The sequence below is a fragment of the Mustela putorius genome, unplaced genomic scaffold (assembly GCF_011764305.1).
Source record: "Mustela putorius furo isolate JIRA1106 unplaced genomic scaffold, ASM1176430v1.1 tig00000580_pilon_pilon_pilon, whole genome shotgun sequence".
NCBI classification, from domain to species: Eukaryota; Metazoa; Chordata; class Mammalia; order Carnivora; family Mustelidae; genus Mustela; species Mustela putorius.
In genome coordinates, this window is record NW_025421423.1 from 12,501,016 (window position 1) to 12,520,409 (window position 19,394).

A 19,394-nucleotide genomic window follows, 5' to 3' on the forward strand; every position below is an offset into this window, starting at 1 on the left:
TTCATATTCCCAAGCTCTTTTCCATAATCTCTACTAGGTACTCAGGAGAAAGACTGAGGCAGGCAGGACAGCTGAGAGAGCCCTCTTTGGCCTGCAGGCATGCAACCCCATCCATTTTCCAGAACCTTCTCTCTCTCTCTCTCTTTTTTTTTTTTTCCAGATTTTACTTACTTGAAAGAGAGGGACAGCAACAGAGGCAACACAAGCAGGGGAAGTGGAAGGAGGAGAAGCAGGCTCCCCGCTGAGCAGGGAGCCTGATTCGGGGCTCGATCCCAGGACCCTGGGATCATGACCTGAGCTGAAGTCAGATGCTTAACAAATGAGCCACCCAGGTGACCCAGAACCTTCTCTTATATGAAGTCAAAACCTTAAGCCACAAGGGGAATGATAGGCAACCGCAACTCCACCCCAACTCTGGAGGCCCAAGCTGAGATCGTCTGTTTGCAGAAGGGACAGACATAGCCATCTGCCTCTGGGGAAGAAGTAGGAAATCTTCCTATCCCCATGGTAACCCTTGCATTGAATAACAAGCAAGGACCTTCTTCTCCTGGCGGGGAAGAGCAGAAAACCCTCTTGCAACCAGTTCTCAATAAGGAGCTACCACTACACACCTAACCGGAATAACTACAATTAATTAGACTGATGATGCCAAAAACTGGCAAGTTTGCAGAACAACAAGGACTCCCCTATGCTCCTGGGAAGGGTCTAAACTGATGCAACCACTTTAGAGAAGTATCTGTTAGCACCGACCAAAGCTACACACATGTATATCCTATGACCACTTCTAGGTACTAATCTGAGCGAAATGAGTACAGAGGTGAGCAAAAGACATACAAAAGAGATTAATAAAGACATTCATGGCTGATCTACTTGAAACAACCCAAACCATAAACAAGCCAATAATCACCAACAGTACCATGTATAAACTGTATAACTGTGGTTTTTCCCCACACACCAGAATAAATACTACACAGCAAAGATAATGAGCCACTACTACTGGCAACATGAATCAATCTAATCAACATGATGCACAAAAGAAGCCAATTAAAGTGAACCCAAGAATTCATCTATATGAAGTTTAAAAACAGGAAAACCCAATATATGGGATGGAAATCAGACAGCAAGTATCCTTTGGAGGATAGTAAGTGGACAGGAGGGAGTGGGGGTAGGGGGAGGCACTGGGAGTCCTGGCAATGTTTTACTTCTTATTCTAGTTCTGGGTATATGGGCGAGTGCATGTTGTGAAATTTCATTGAGCTGTACCTTTGTGATTTGACCCCTTTTCCATTTGAACATTACATTTCAACTGAAAAGAAAAGTTTAAGGAAAGGTGACTGGTATGAAATGTTGACCAAGTCAGCCCTGCAGAAGTGGCGAGAAAGGAGCCTGAAGGCAGGAGAGGGAAGAGCCAGAGCACGGAAGGGCCCTGAGTTCCAGACCAAAGGGCTGATCCTTCGTTCCACAGGCAAAGGAGGGCCACCAATTGTTTTTTGCTTTGTTGTTTGAGATAACTGTAGAATCATATGCAGTTGTAAGAAACAGTATAGAGGGGGCGCCTGGGTGGCTCAGTGGGTTAAAGCCTCTGCCTTCGGCTCATGATCTCAGGGTCCTGGGATCGAGCCCCGCATCGGGCTCTCCGCTCAGCAGGAAGCCTGCTTCCTCCTCTCTCTCTCTGCCTACTTGTGATCGCTGTCTGTCAAATAAATAAATAAAATCTTAAAAAAAAAAAAGAAACATTACAGAGAAATTCAATATATCCTCCATCCAGTTTCCCCCACTGTAGACATCTTCTAGACCTATAGCCCAGAATCACAATTAATAAAGGGGCACTGATACAATCCATCCGTGTTACTCAACTTTCAGCACGTATGCACCCACTCGTGTGTATGTGTGTTTTGTTCTCGGCAATTGTATCACGTGTGCTTATTCACGTGGCTGCCACCACAGTCCAGAAACAGAGCAGCTCCATCACGAGGCTCTCCACTCATGGTTGCACGAACAGTAATACATATTGACCATGGGATATTGCTCAGCGACGAGAGGGAAAGAACTCTTGTTACACAGAGGAATTGCGCCCCGTGCAAAAGCCCACCTTCAACCAGTTGCAGATGGCGCGGTTCCATTTATAGGGCATTCTTGAAATGACCAAACGACAGAGATGAACAGATGAGTAGCTGCCAGGCAAGGGAGCTGAGGGGTGGGGGTGGCTATAAAAGGGAAGCACTACCAGTTTTTTGAGCCGAGGAGGGACAGGAACAGCCAGGCCAGTGCATCTCGCTCATTCTAAGTGCTTCAGCTCTGACTTTCCAAGACTTTAATCGCCCCCCCCCGCCATTCCACCTCTACCCCTACCCCACTGCCACCCTCAGTCTCTAGCTCTTGCTGATCCAATACCTACTCACTTAGCAGTGGCTTAGGCTTTGATTAAAGGGTCCTGTTGAACACGGGACCTCCCCACTGGCAGCCCAGTCACGTTTCCTGTCCAGGCAGTGCAGGCACTCACCCCTCCACACGGTGACTCCTTTTTGGTTCTCCTGCAGACCTCCGAGAGGAGCTCCGAGTCCCTGCACACGCTTACCGCATTAGCGGTCTTGTGAATTTGGGAGGGTCCTAGGTTCTTTCCCCCTCTTGTTCCTGCTTCTTCCCTGAATATTATTCTATTAAACTTTCAAAAACAAGTATGTTGTTGGGGGGGGCTGGGAGGAGAGGTTAGTCTGACATCACTCTGTTACTTTGACATGAGACCCACAGGATGCCTACGGGCACACGGTAAAATCTGACCTAATCCCGTTACAAAGGAGGATTAAAAAGGCAGAGGATCTCCTAAGCATGAAGAGGCAACTCCCTTCTGCACTAACGAGAGGCACTCTGGGTCCCCGAAGCCAAGTAAGGAGAGAAAGTGCATTTCACAGCCACAAGCAGGGAGAAAATCCACGTACTACCGAAGAGAGAGGCACGCCAGGCCTCAGCAGCAACCAAGCACTAAGACGAACTTGAACTCTGTGAGCCAGGCCCTGCACGCTGGGCTGGGGACGCCTTCCCTGCAGTAAGGAGACAATGCAAGATAGCAGGAGGGAGGGGCTTCTTGGAGGAAGCCCTGTGAGCTGGGTCTAAAGGATGAGTAGCTTGCCAGGTAGGAAGGGGGAGGGGAGGGCGGTATACCAAGTAAAGGGAACAGCATGAGGAAAGGCACAGGCTCGGAGTAGACAGATGAGACTGGAAAGTATGGTGTGCAGAGGAAGTAGGGAACACAGAGACAGGAGAAGTAAGGGGCCGCTGATCAAGAAGGATCAGGAAAGGCATCAGCTTTTAAGTGATGGGTAAGCAGTACAAGTCGTTTTTGTTTTTTTTTTTAATATTTATTTATTTTGGAGAAAGAGAGCATGTAGGGGGAGGAACAGAGAGGGAGAGAGAGAGAGAATCGGAAGCAGGCTCCATACTGAGCAGGGAGCCCAATGCGGACCAATCCCAGGACCCTGACATCGTGACCTGAGGCAACACTTGAGAGTCGACCCCTTCACAGAGCCACGCAGGGGCCCCAACAGTACAAGTTTTGAAAGCAGAGGAATGACTCCGTAGCTTAGCAAGATTACTCAAATGGCCTCACGCAAGCAGGTAAGTGACAGGGCTGAGACTCCCGTCCCAGAGATCAGTGAGGAACCCACCGCTTTCCCCCATCCTCCTCACTAAGACCGAGCCAAAGAGATGATCCAACTTCCCAGGAGGCTTACACGCTGAGGTGCTTTGAGGGCAAGCACTGCCTTCTCTTGCTGGGACAAGACTTTTCAAAACAAGGATCAGGCTTCTGCTGGTTGAAAAAATAAAAGAGCACTGAACGTGGTTGAAGAGGAGGAGGGGCTCCCAGCACAAGCCTGCAAGGTTCAGGCCTTCTCGAACCCATGTGCAAGCCACCAGTGCGCTGCCGGCCACCGCAAGAAAGATCCAGTACGACGTCGAGGCTGGAGCGTCGGGGTGCCCGCACACACCTGGCCAATGAGGGGAGGCTGGCTGATGTGTGCAGGGCAGTGAGCTAAGGCGCCTCCTGGGAAGGAACATACCCTAAGGGTAAGAAACAGCCTGTTTAGCTGTAGGAAACTTAAGGATGGGAACACTCTGAGCTCAGCCAGGTATCTGCCCTTCTCACTCGTCTCTTGACGCAGCCCCCAGTGGGATCGGGTCAGACGTCTCTGTTGAGCAAAAGACTGGAAACGAACATGAAACACTTGGGAGTTCACGCAGCTCTGCCTGGGGACCCTCGCACAGAGTGTAGTTAAAGGAGAGGAGACTGTCCTCCTCCACAGGCTTCTGGCGTCTGAGGACTGGGGTCAGCAGCCAGGGAAGAACTGCGGGAGAAGTCACAGCCGCCTCCAGACGGGCACAGAACGGGGTCCCTGGCTGTGCCCGCCTCACAGCGGCGATGTCCACCACGGCAGGGGTCACACCCAGCAGAGTGCTCCGCGGTGGCACAGCAGGGACACTGAAAGCACTGGATAGGCTCTGAGCTCATCACAAACACACCCCGAGAGCGGCTGGGGGCCTGGACGGAGCCACTGCACAGGCAGTCAGGGATCCAGTGAGGCTAATTTGTGTCCCAGTGTGACGGCATGACAGCCTCACCAAAGCGCTCGTCTGTCAAGTTCGGAATGAGGGTTGTTCATACAAGAGACTATCAGCACTCGCAGGGCTGCCCAGTGGCAACGCAGCATTTAAACTTAACTAGTGGGGGGGGGCCCTGGGTGGTGCAGTCTGCCGGGCGTCCCACCTCAGGCTCTGCGCTCAGCGTGGAGTCTGCTTGAGACCCTCTGCCTCTCCCTCTGCGCCTCCCACCCACGTGTGTGTGCACTCTCTCACGCTCAAACACACACACACACACATCTTTAACACCCAACTAGGCTGGGAAGAAAACAATCTGACACATCTCCTCTGAGCATAACAGCTTTGAGGAACAGACGTGTGTGTAACAACTCCCACATCATTCCTACTGTTCCCAGTTACGCGAGGTGCCTCCCAGGACCTGTCATTTCCCTCCAGCCCCTTCTCAGGAACCAACCCTACCTACATGCAAATGTCCAGGTAACTGGGGATTTTTCAAGCACACGGTCATGATGAAATTCTGGAAATATGAAATGCCAAGACCAGGGCCCTGGACAAGGTAACAGGAAGAACTCTTGTGTAATGGGTTACTACGGTAAAAGGAGCTTGATGGACTTGAGAAAGAAAAAAAAAAATCTAGGGGAATTATTGTAATGTGAGAGATCATACAATCTTTGTGTGAGTTTCTACATCTGAGTTGGGCATGGACCAGGATAACTGCCCTCCTTGGATGTGGTGGACGCTACGTGATCCACAAAATATCCAAAGATTACCCTGCTAAGACTCTGTGCTCCAAGTTACTTTGGAAATGCAAGGGCCCAACTTACGGAGCTGGGGCAGTCGAGATCAAGGTGGTGCTTCCTTTCCAGTCCTGAGCTGGGAGTCATATTACAAACACAGAGCTCAAATATTGCTGTGCTACATCAACAAACTGGTACAAACTGGCCTTCTTTCTGTCCCTTGAACATGCCATGTTCTTCTTGGCTTCTCAATTGTTCTCGTTTTCGGGAATGCTCTGAGCCTAGAGCTTTGCACAACCACCTAGGTAGCATGCGGGTCTCAGCTCAAATGTCACCTCACCAGGGAGTAGGGGTGCCCCCAGAGTGTTGGTAATGCACTATTTCTTGCTCTGAGTGGTAGGTAACTACACATATTCACTCTGCAGAAATGCATCAAGCTGTACACTTAGGATGTGCATACATTTTTGCATGGATGTTACACTTCAGTGACAGTTTACAAAATAAGTCACCTCCTCAGAGAAGCCTCCCTGACCATCCCATGCCCCCCCACCCTCCGCCTCTCATGTTAGCCTTATTGTCTTCATGACACGATAATCATTTCAAATTAACTTGTCTATGTTTCTGTTTACTTATTGATTTTCTGTCTCCTTTTCTAGAACATAAGCAGCAAGAGACAACAGGGACAATATCTGTCTTGTTCCATGCTGTATCCCTATTGTCCAGAACAGTGCCTGGCAAAGAGTACTCAGGAAAGAGTGATACATGAATAAATGGAGACCAACTCTCCCCCAGCCCTGTTGAGAATGAGCTGCACACTTGGAATGTCTGTGAATGAAGCAGAAAGATGTCTCCATCTGGGAGTCACAGAAACCAAGGATTCCCAAGGCCTTTGACACCATAATACATTCTGGTCAGTGAAGGATCACACATTGCTCCTGGTGGAGAAGCCAAGACCCTGCCCTGAAATCCCCGAGTCCTGGGACCCCTTGCAGGCTGTGTGATCTTGGGCTCCCCATGACCACCACTTTGTTTTCTCATACATTTGCTCTTCCATTCATTCATTCATTCATTCAAGGTCTAGGCTGAAGAACATTCACATGTCAGGCATCATGCCAGGTGCTGGAAGCACAATGACGCACTCACACAGATGTGGCGCGTGTCCCTGTGAGGTCCGCAGCATGGAGTGAAGCAGGGCAGTGTGGGAATATCGTGAGTTCCTTTGCTTCAAGAGGGAGGTTCTTCGTGCAGGAAATGAGAGCAGGAAAGTCTCCCCTCTGGTTTCTCACCTGTCTTTCTCCGTCACAGCATATCGCAACCTGGACTAGCCACATTTCACATGCCCAAGAGCCGCACACGGCTCAGGGTCACCTTACTGGTTACCCTGCAGCTCTAGATCCTTCCTACTCCAAGCGCAGCCTGCTAACCAGCTACATCTGTACCAGCCTGGGGGCTCATGAGAAATGTCAGAACTCATTTACCTTTAGATGGTATTAAGAATAGATGGAAACTAAAAGCGACTGGTGTCTAAGAAAAAGGTGTGCTTGTGTGTCTATCAAACAAACAACCAACTAAACAAACAAACAGAAAACAGTGGCGGTCTGCAAGGGAGCATGACTGAATTTTCCAAGGTACTAGTCACATTCTGTTGTGGGTTTATTTGCCCCTCCCCCTTTTTCTTTTTTGAGAGAGAGACAGAGTGAGAGCATGTGAGCAGGAGGGGCAGAGGGGGAGGGAGGAAGAAATTCAGCCGGGAGCCCGACACAGGGCTTAATCCCCCGAGAGCATAACCTGAGCTGAAATCAAGAATTGGATGTTTAACCGACTGAGCCATCCAGGCACCCCTGGTCATGTTCTCTTTCTTAATCAGAGTACGAATTACATGAATAGATTCGATTTGTAAAATTTTGAGCTCTACACTTAGGATTTTTACGTTTTTCCCAATGTAATTATAGGTTAACCAAGAAGTGTTTCAGATCTGCGGCAAACTTGGCTCTATCTCTGTTAGAGTCCTTCGAGGAACACCTCCACTCCTCCTGAGTGCCTCCTGTACTCCCCCATGACTGTCACACTCACAACACTCCTGCCACCAGGTGTGGTGGCTCTTTCCCCAACACCAGTCAGTTCTGTGATACCAGCCTGATGTCCTGTAATTTAACTCACTTCTGACACGGTCTACCCGGCATCAGATCCCACAGATGGAGGGCTCAGCCCCACAAGACTGCCCCCCAACACCACCACTTCAGACACCAAAAGCCAGTCCAGGCTGTGAACTGTACTTCTGACCAACAGGCTGGACATGGAAGGTTCCCACGACCCCTTCCTCAGGTTCACTTATCTGCCAGACCAGCTCATAGAATTCAGGGAAATACTTACCAGTTTATTATATTTATATATATATGGATCAGAGACCACATATTAGAACAAAAGATGCTCCTAGTGTCTTATCATTTAGGAAATTAAAAAGGTTTAATTAATATAGTTTTTTCACTATCATTTCACAGCTACTAATATAAAATACATGACACAGGCTTCTACAAGATGTCCCTAATTGCTGGTATTTTCAGTTGGATAGCACGAAGAGTCCCCTTTGGCTACAAGACTGACCTAATGGAAATGACCTATTTTGCCAATTAACAAATTCAAATTTCTATTTATACTATCATTGTGGAGAACTGCTTACATCCTTATTTAGGTACAAAGTTCCTGATTACAATTCTCAGGATCAAAATAATTTGCTAACCTTGGGTCCTGCTGTAATATACATAATAACAGACACATAAGCAGAGTGCAGAGAAATCAAATATTCTCACTTATTTATGGACACTGATTCTCTCATTCAGAACAAAAACATCTGCAAAAAGTTCATAAGGAATTAGGACTGAATAAATAATATATGTGAGGCCAGTCAATTAACTTGCAAATTGATTCCCACCCGCCCCCCTTGAAAATGGCCACAAGTTTGTCAGATTCTCATCAAAGTTTTAAGACATGAATCAATTAGGCCCATTAATGAAACTCGTTCTACTGAGCGGTGCCCACTCAATTCTATGCATGTTTCCCAGGCCCCTGATTGTGCTTATCTCTGTGCTGGTTATTAAAATAACCAAGATGAATCCAATGCCATAACCCCGCCCTACAGAGCTGCTTACCAAGCAATCCCACCTGCCAAAAGACAATTGAACTTCAAGTAATTAATGGTACGCATGATTAGTATTAACTGAGTTTTAGTAAAACAGCAGGAAGTGACTTCGTTCCTGATTTTTAAAATTTATTTATTTATTTATTTATTTCTACATTTCTCCCTATTTCCACATTCTATTTTCCTGAAATACTTCCAAATGAACTAAAATTAAATGTGTGCTTTTACATTTCCTGTGGAAAACAACTGGAAAAATATTTGGAAATTGCCTAAAATTTCACAAAATCCCACAAAGACTTCCCAAGATTCAAAGAAACTGCTGGAAATTTTTTTTTAAGATTTTATTTATTTACTTGGCAGACAGAAATCACAAGCAGGCAGAGAGGCAGGCAGAGAGAGAGGAAGGGAAGCAGGCTCCCCGCTGTGCAGAGAGCCCGACATGGGACTTAATCCTAGGAACTTAGGATCATGACCTGAGCCAAAGGCAGAGGCTTTAACCCACTGAACCACCCAGTTGCCCAGAAACAGCTGGACACTTTTAAATAAATAAATAAGCATACTTTTCTTCCCCACTAAACAGGAAATGCTTCTACTCTTACCACTTGCTCTGAGTTCATGAATCTCTTCTCCAAATCGGCTAATCATATCACAAATAGTTTCCAGGAAAATACGATAGCTTTGAAAATAACCTCTACCCCCATCTTTCTCAATGGACCTTTTCCCGCAAATGAGGCGAAAATCTCATTGAATAGTGTTTTGAACATATGAGAAGAACTTGATAAGACAGAAGAGATGCTTGCTTTCAAAGCAAGGATGAGGCAAACACAGACTTGAGAGGACCACTTACCAGGTATTAGAGCTTCATTTCCAGATCTTGAGCAGAGGGTGGGAGCCCCTTCCAGGCACAAAGTGAGTAGAACCCACTCCTGACCTCAGGGAGGAACTGTCAGGAAAAGAAAGCAGGGTGCTCCCTCCACAGAGGTTTCTTCCAGGTTCTAAACCCAAAGCCTAAAAGTAACATATATGTGTATTAGGTCAACTTAAAGAGAAAAAGGAGTAGAAAGGAAGCTAGAAAATGTGCCCTTCCTAAAGGATTTTTTTAAAGGTAGTTTAAAATCTAAAATTTTTTTTAAGATTATATCTACTTGAGAGAGAACATGAACAGGGGAGGGGCAGAGGGAGAAGGAGACTCCTCACTGAGCAGGGAGTCCGATGCAGGGCTTGGTCCCAGGACCCTGAGATCATGACCTGAGCCAAAATCAAGAGCCGGACACTTAACCAACTGAGCCACCGAAGTGCCCCTAAAATATAAATTTTTTTTAAGTACTCTATAGAGAAAAGCTTCGTACTCCATATCCAAACTCCCCTGCTTTCTTACCAATAGAACCCAATTTTTTTTAAAGGTGAGTTACTTATTTTAGAGTGAGGGAGAAGTAGAGAGAATCTCAAACAGACTGCCCTCAGCACAGAGCCCTATATGCAGCTCGATCTCATAACCCCGAGATCATGACCTGAGCCAAAATCAAGATTCAGATGCTTAACTGACGGAGCCACCCAGGTGCTCCAGACCTCAATTTTTATTAAGGGCAGAAATGACCCACTTAAAGACTACATTTCCCAGCCTCCCTTGCAGCTCACTGTAGTCATGTGACTATATTTTGGACAAGAGAGAGGTCCTATTAGCAAAGAGGAAAGGAGAGGCTGATGGGAGGAGAACCAAGAGTATCTGCCTCAGTCCCTAGCCTCAGGGAACCTACATATATATAGTGAGGAAGACAGACAGGTGCATAACACAAGTCATGGTGTGTATTACATTCTGTTGTGTACAAAGGGCTATAGGGATCCTAAATGGAAATTACCCATTCATACATTGAGGTTATTTTCCTAGTGTTATATAAGAAAATGGATTTTAGAGCAATGCCTAGTTACCAGCTGTGTGACTTTCAGCAAATGTTTCAGCAAATGTTCTACCTCTCTAAGCCTGGGTTATCTCATATTTGAATAGAAAAATAATGGACATTAGGGAGGGTATGTGCTATGGTGAGTGCTGTGAAATGTGTAAGCCTGATGATTCACAGACCTGTACCCCTCGGGCAAATAATACAGATAATATAAAAAATAATAAATAAATAAATGAAAAATAATTTAAATTTACTAAATTTAAATAAAAGTTTAAAGCATTCAGCATCGTACAAACCCATATGGTAAATAAATCTAAACCTGACACACCTCCTTCCCACCTTTTTCTCATGTTCTCTGAAAACTAAATGCCACTGTGCAGAGCCAAAGAAGTTGAATGCCGATGGGAAAGAAGGATGGGGTCTGATAACCTGTTGATCTGCCTTCATTCACAGGACAATTTCATAAACCATTCACTTTCACGGGAATCTTAGTTTCCGCCCTCTTCACTGAAACCAGATCATTTGGAAAAGTGGGAACTTCTTCACCATTACTAAAATACTCATTTATTGGGGTGCCTAGGTGGCTCAGTGGGTTAAGCCTCTGCCTTTGGCTCAGGTCATGATCTCAGGGTCCTGGGATTGAGCCCCACATTGGGCTCTCTGCTCGGCAGGGAGCCTGCTTCCTCCTCTCTCTCTCTCTCTCTCTCTCTCTCTCTCTCTGCATGCCTCTCTGCCTACTTGTGATATCTCTCTCTCTCTGTGTCAAATAAATAAATAAAATATTTTTTAAAATTAAAAATAAACTCATTTATTAATATGGTGTCACTCATGCCCCCCTAGGATGCTGGAGCTATCTCCTCCCCATCACCATGCCAAACACACCAAGTGGGACCAGAGAGTAGGGAGCAGGGAAGGAGGGAGCTCAAGAGCTTTGCAGTCCATTTCTATGTGTTTAGCAAGCATCCCATACTTAATTGTCTTGGTTTATGAGGAAAACCTGGCCAGAAAAATCATCCGTGATCTTCAGGGAACTTGACAGTGAGGGAATAAAACCAAGTTGTTGGGCTTGGAGTGAAGGGTTTATCTGTAGTTATCTCCCTCCACCCCCCCAATTATAGGCATATTCTCATAGAAAAAACACATAGAGCCTCTCTCCAGTTCTGCCCAGTACAGGATTCAAGAATACAGCAGAGACCAATTAGGCCAACGCCACCCCCCCACCCCCGCCATGGAATATTTCACTCTGACAATTATTTTTTTTTAAGATTTTTATTTATTTATTGAGATAGAGCATGAGCGAGGAGAAATCAGAGGGAGAAGCAGACTCGCCATGGAGCTGGGAGCCCGATGCGGGACTCAATCCCAGGACTCTGGGATCATGACCTGAGCAGAAGGCAGTCGTCCAACCAACTGAGCCACCCACGCATCCCTCACTCTGACAATTATAAATCAACTTTCAACAAGTAATTTCAGGCTACTGTATAACAACTCAAAAACGTCATGGTGCCCCCACCAGCAAGTCAACAACAGTTTTAGCAGCATCACGTTCCTTGCCCCCAAAAGAAGGGTCTATATCCTGTGTCAAGAGTTTATTTCGGTGACTCGGTGATTTTCTTCCATGTTGAGTTGGCAGCCATCTGTCTGCTCCCGTCAGAGCCCCTGCTCTCCCTTCCTGATTCCACACACAACACATCCACTATTCCAACCACAGCATGTTCCAGTGCTCTGCTTCACTTTCTAGGCTTGCTCCTAAGGTTTTATTTGAAAAAATGCTAAAAATCCAAGGCTAAAACTTTTGAGAAGCATTGTTTCTTTACCCTTAATATTAAAAAACAAACAAACAACAACAAAAACAAAACCTGGGGCATCTGGGTGGCTCCATCGTTAAGTGTCTGCCTTCAACTCAGGTCATGATCCTAGGGTTCTGGGATTGAGCCCCATATTGCGCTCCCCGCATAGCAGGAAGCCTGTTTCTCCCTATCCCACTCCCCCTACTTGTGTTCCCTCTCTTGCTCTTTCAAATAAATAAAAACCTTTAAAATATATATATATATTTTAAAATGGATGGTGGGAAAAATTAAAATATTAATACTATTGGTAAGATCACTATGGGACACACAAACTTAATATATTTGAGAAAAATGAGGGCACTTATCAAGGATACTAAAAGCATCAAATCCTTAGTCACAGTGGTACATTTGATAGTTAATTATGTTTTCAACTATGAAAACAATCCTACAAAATCAAAAAGCATGTATGAAATGTTGTTAAGATAGCATCAAAGATTGTGGCCAAAAGACAAGGTATAGGAAGACAGAGTCAAGACCAGAGGTCAAACTCGGGGTCGGACAAGATGGCCAGGCGGCCCTGGAGGTTTATCAAAGAAACCCAGCGGCTGCTGGGAGAACCTGTTTCTGGCATTAAAGCAGAACCAGATGGGAGAAATGCCCCTATTTTCATGTGGTCATTGATGGCCCCCAGGACCCTTAAGGGCAAGACTTTTTTTTTTTTAAGATTTTATTTATTTATGAGAGAGAGAGACAGAGAGAGCAAGAGAGCACACGCAGGGAGGAAAGGGAGAAACAGGCTCCCGGGCTCAATCCCAGGACCCTGGGATCATGATCTAAGCCAAAGGCAGACGCTTAATGAACTGAGCCACCAAGCACACTGAGGGAAGGACTTTTAAACTTTAACTATTCCTTCCAGAAGAATACCCAATGGCAGCCCCTAAAGCACATTTCATGACCAAAATTTGTCATCCTAAAAAATGTGGACAATTTGAGAAAAGTATGTTTACATTTGTTGAAAGAGAAGTGGTCCCCAGCACTGCAGATCTGCTCAGCTCTGCTACTGATCCAGGCTTTGTGAAGTCCCCCCAGTCCAGATGATGCATTAGCAAATGGTGGAGTGCAGCAGTGGAACACCAACGAAGCCCAAGCCACAGAAACATCTAGAGCATAGACTAGGCTATGAGCCATGAATAATATTCGAAATCGATCTGATCATCAAGTGTGCATCACTTCTCCTCCTCTGCCAAGACGTCTTCCTTTTTTGTTTGCAATAAGTGGACACAGTCTTAGAAACATTACAGAATAAAAGCCCAAACAACTTCAGTCCTTTGGTTACTAAATACACATTGGCAGATCTAGATCTTGTCCTGATTCGCTGTTGTAAAGCATGATCAGAGGCCAGAAGTACCATTGGGATTGCTGCGAAACCTTTAAAAGCAGTGGCCCCTCTCTGCTTTTATTCATACCCCCCACATTATGGTTTAAGTATAAAGAACTATGAATGAAGGTGGTTGTCAGGGTTAGCTGCAGGGTTGTGGGTGTTTTCCTTTTTTTTTTTTTTTTTTTTTTTTTTTTTAGGGGAATAGGTAGTTTTATTTTAATTTTATGGGCTCCTTTCCCCCTTTTAATAGCAATCTAATAGCATTTGGTTAAAAGCAGCTAACAAGTTATTTGTACTATGCTCCCTAGCCAAATCTAACTTTATTTAGACACTGTAGATGGACAAGCTTGATGAACCAAAATGGGAACGTTAAGCAAATATCACAGCCCTCACTAATAACATTGTGACTTTGCTGTCAAGTGTACAATCCTTCCTTTAAGAAAAAGCTTATGACCATTTTGTGTGGCTTATCTGGAAATTTCTGTAAATCTTACATTTTAGTAAAAAGTATTTTTTGTTATTCAAAAAAAGATAAGGTATAATATATAATGGGAAATGGGCACACTCTTCAATAAACAGTATTAGAAAAATGGAAAAAAACGTGGACAGCCACATGCAAAAGAATGAAACTGGACCTTTACACTATACACAAAAGTTAACTCAAAATGGATTAAAGACTTGAACATTAGACCTGAAATCACAAAGTTTGTACAAGAAAACATGGCCAGTAAGCTCCTCAACATTAGTCTTGGCAACAATTTTCTTAATCTGACACCAAAAGCAAAAGCAACAAAAGCGAACCTAAGCAAGAAGGACTACATCAAATTACAAAGTTTCTGCACAGCAAAGAAATATCAACAAAATCAAAAGGCAACTACTGAATGGGAAAAAATATTCACAAATCGTATGTGTAAGTTAATATCCAAAATACATAAAGAATTCCTACAACTCAATGGCAAGAAAAAGAAAGAAAAAAAAGAATTCAATTTTTAAAATAGGCCTAGGAGAGATGTCCATTGACAGATGAATGGATATATTCCACACAATGGAATATTACTCAGCGATCAGGAAGGAGGAATACTTACCATTTACATCGACATGGATAGAACTGGAGGGTATTATACTGAGTGAAATAAGTCAGTCAGAGTAAGACAGCTATCAAATGGTTTTACTCATATGTGGAATAAGAGAAACAGTGCAGAGGATCATAGGGGAAGGAGGAAAAGCTGAATGAGAAGACATCAGAGAGGAAGAAAAACCATGAGAGACTCTTAACTATGGAAACAAACTGAGGGTTGCTGGACGGGAGGTGGGTGGGGGGATGGGGATTAAGGAGGGCATGTGATGTGATGAGCACTGGGTGTTGTACACAACTCATGAATTACTGAACTCTACATCTGAAACTAATGATGTACTCTACGTTGGCTAACTGAATTTAAATTAAAAAATAGTCATCGACTCTAAATAGACATTTTCCAAAAGAAGACATATACTTGGCCAACAGGTACAAGAAAAGATGTTCAGCATCACTCATCATCAGGGAAATGCAAATCAAAACACAATGAGGTATCACCTCGCACCTATTAAAACAGCTATTGTTAAAAAAAAAAAAAGAATGAAAGAAAAAGAAAAACAAGAAATATCAAGCATTAGTGAGAAATGTGGAACAAAGGGAAGCCTGTGCACTACTGGTGGGAATGTAAATCAGTGCAGCCACTGTGGGAAACAATATGGAGCTCCCCAACAAATTAAAAATAGAACTACCGTATGATCCAGCAACTCCACTTCTGGCTATTCAACCAAAGAAAACAAAAACACTAACTCAAAAAGCTACACGCATCCTCATGTTCCCTGAAGCATTACTTCAATAGCCAAGATATGCAAACAACCCAAGTATCCATCAATGCATGAATAAAGAAACTGTGTCATGTGTATAGATAGATAGAGACAGATACATAATGGAATATTACTCAGCCATAAAAAAGAGTGAAACCTTCTCATTTGTGACAACATGAATGGACCTTGAGAGCATTGAGCCATGTGAAGTCAGACAGAGGTACTTTATAATCTCACTTTACATGAAATATATTATTTTTAAAAACATAGATACAGAGAACAGATTGGTGGTTGCCAGAGGCAGGGGTTACAGGGTGGGCAAAATAGGTGAAGGTCAAGAGTTACAAACTTCATGGGGAATGTACAGCACAGCGACTATAGTTAATAACCGTGTATTTGAAAGTTGTTAGAACAGTAAATCTTAAAAGTTATTACAAGAAAAAAATTTGCATGCATGGTGATGGATGTTAACTAGACTTACTGTGGGGAGCATCTGCAATATATATAAATATTGAACCGAAATAAAATAGAAGACAAGGAATTACTTAAGACTTTTATTTAGGCTGTTGGGTTTACAGTCCTCACCTTATATAGTTCTATTTTGCAGGTGTTGAACTCTCACATATGCTTTCAGGAATGTGGATACGTACAAAGGTGCTACCTGCAACCTAACGTCTTCCACAGCTGTGGCCAGTCACGTCCTGCACAGTGGAATGCTCCAAGCAAATAGTCAAGCCCACACAGACCCAGGAGGAGGCTGGCCAGGAAGCACCAAAATCAAGCATGGTAGAATTAGAACTTGCAGCGTGGGGGGGGGGGGGGGGGGGTGTGAGGGGTGGCCACAGGTGAAAGTGGAACCCAAGACACAAACTCAGGAAGCCTTGAGGATGGGAAGGAGAGTTAGAAGGCCATGCATGCCAGACTGGCTGTGGGGACTAAGCACCGGGCGGAAGTAGGAAAGCTCCTCACAGAAACTCTGAACAAACCCCAGTGAGCACCCACAAGAGACTCTACTTGTTTGGAAGGAATAGTAATTAGCCAGTACCTGATAATCAAATTTACATTGCTCCAGAGACGCCTTCTTTGACAGAAAAGTGAAATTTGAGCTATGATCTGCACTGTCTGGTCAGGAAATACATAGTCAAGAAAACACAAATGTTCTTTCTGAGCTAATTCTAGAGTAACGCTGTCCAAGAAATACTATGTAAGCCACATGCATAGTTCTAAAATTTTCTAGTAGCCACATTTAAAAGTAAATAGAAACAGAGGAAATTAATTTTAATGTTATTTTAGCTCAATATATCCACAGTATCATCTTTTCAAAATGTAATCAATATAAATATTATTAGTAAGATGTTTCACATTACATTGACCATACTAAGTCTTCAAAATCTAACATTTTTTTAAAGATTTTATTTATTTATTTGACAGAGAGAGATCACAAGTAGGCAGAGAGACAGGCAGAGAGAGAGAGGAGGAAGCAGGTTCCTTGCCAAGCAGAGAGCCCGATGTGGGGCTCGATCCCAGGACCCTGAGATCATGACCTGAGCCAAAGGCAGAGGTTTAACCCACTGAGCCACCCAGGTGCCCTGACATATTTTTTAATACTTACAGCACATCTCAATATGACTGCTGCATTTTCACTGGAAATACTTATCTGTATTTACATCATAAAATTTACAGCTGGATAAATAGATTCACATACCCAAATTGTTTCAAATATACTTACAAGTTTGCGGGTTAACTAAAATTGGGTTTCGGGTTCTAAACCTCAATGTATTAAACAAACTTTAAAGCTCAGTTCCTCAGTAATAGCAGCCACATGTGGCTAGCGGCTCCCATAACGAACAGCACAATTCTAGACAACCGAACTGCATGTCTGGCTATTTTCATCTCAAAACCACCACTGAATGTCTACACAGGAATAGATCATAACATAACAGAAATCGTAATGCTTTGCTTTTGAAGAAGGCTTTGAGATTTATAAGATCCTATATAAAGCCAATGGAATAGGATGGATGGTCTATGGGCTTTGTCAGAAAAAAAACATGTGTGTTCCAATTCCAGCTGTGACACCTCCTATTACATCCTTCACAAGAGTCTGGCACAGCCTCAGCTCCATGTTTGTAGAAGGGGACAGATACAGTATGTCCCATCCAACTCACGGAGCTGACCTGAAGATCAAGGAGGAAGATGAATGGAAAAATGACTGCAAGTTAGAGAGATATTAGTTGTCATTATTACAGTAACTATATGAGGTAGGTATCCACCTTGTTTTTATAAAAAAGAAACATAGTCTCAGGAATGTAATTAAGTAACCCAAAGTCATAGAGCCGGGATATTGCTGAGGAAGGACCCCAAATTACATCTTCTAGCTCTATATCAAATACTTTTTCCACCATTGAGACCACAGACGGCTTATATACAATCTCAACATTTAGTTCCAATCTGAGAATACTTAGAGGTGAAGTAAAGAAATCTGAATCAAGAAATGAGGATACCATACGGCTAAAGATAGTGAGAAAAGCCTAACATGTTCTAAAAAGAAATATGGACCATGACAGGAATGACCAGTTTCATCCCACCAAGTTTTAAAGACTGGTTTACTGAAGTATTTCTTGAGACTGTCAGAAAAACGCCAGAGATTTCTCAAGCGTTTTCAGATATAGGTCGCTCTCTGTCCCTTAAAGAAACATTAACAGCTCCTCAGAAGACGAGTCATTTCTTGAAAAGATACAGAACCTTTCAGGATAGACCAGAATCAAAAAACACTTCTAAGCCTAGCCACACTTCCAAAGACAACTACTGTTTGAAACCTGAGGTTCAAGTAGTAAAAGGACTGCTTCTTTTAACAATGTGAGAATCTCCTTGCTTTAGTTTACTGCGCTGATTTATTTTAAAGTCAAAGGTGATGCTTTATGGGTAAATCTTTCTGTGAAAGTAGAGAATTGTCCAGTTACCAACAAGGTGACTATCTTCTAGAGGCCAGACATTGTATAGGGTCCTGGCAGGGGAGGAAGCAGCACGTGATAAATAATAAACCCCAGTCCCTCCTCCCACAATCCCCAATCTCAGCTGATGTCTGGATTTTAATTCATGCGTAAAGTGAAACACCAGGAGACAACCACCCAACGCTCCCACCACCAAATCTACCATCTTTCCTACAGCTAAACCCATACACACTGCCTTCCTTCCAGTTGCTGAGGATAAAGTCAGAAATAGCAAAGGCAAGACCTCTACCTTAACTTTGCTTTCCAAATCTCATACAAGTGCATCTGACGGCTGGAAGCTGAATTACATCCAGAATTCGAATGATCAGGGAGCCCGGAATCATTTTCCCTCCTATCCCATAGACAATAGAGCAGCAAATTCTGATGATTCCACCTTCAAAACAGATTCTGAATCCTACTACTGCTCACCTCCTCTACCCACAGATATCCCCCTAGTCCAAACCACCATCATCTCCACCCAGACAGCAAGAGCCTCGTAACCGGATCCTGATTCCAACGACACTCCCCTGGAATCTGTTCTCCAAACAGCAGCCAGCATGATTTTAAAAACTAAATCAGATCATTCCATGCCTCTGCCCTCAAGTCTCCAATGGCTTTCCAGAGCCTCTGACACAGCAGGAGAAAGAAAGAAAGAAAGAAAGAGTCATGCTTTCTAGAGGAAATCCAAGAGCAGGAAAAGCATGACATCTACCCTCACTCTTGCCTTCTAAATCTTAGGTAAGTGCAAGTGATTAGTGGAAACTAAATTACATCTAGAAGCCAAATCAAGGCAAGCTGGGATAAATGTAGCCTCTTACTATAGGAAGGCCCTGGAAAAAGAGGTTGGAATATATATGAAGGCCAATCTACCATGTTCCCACAATGTTCATTGCAGCAGCATTTACATGAGCAATGGATAAACAGAAAGCAGACTAAACGCCCAGAAGTAAAAGGCTGGTAAAATAAAGTGGACTACACCCAGCTAATAAAATAACATGCTCATTTTTTTTTAAAGATTTTATTT

General features: G+C 43.9%; 1 pseudogene; it reads left to right on the forward strand.

Annotated features, from left to right (window-relative positions):
• Window positions 1-12,726: 12,726 nt before the first annotated feature.
• LOC101676387 lies at window positions 12,727-18,870 on the forward strand (annotated as a pseudogene).
• Window positions 18,871-19,394: the final 524 nt, after the last annotated feature.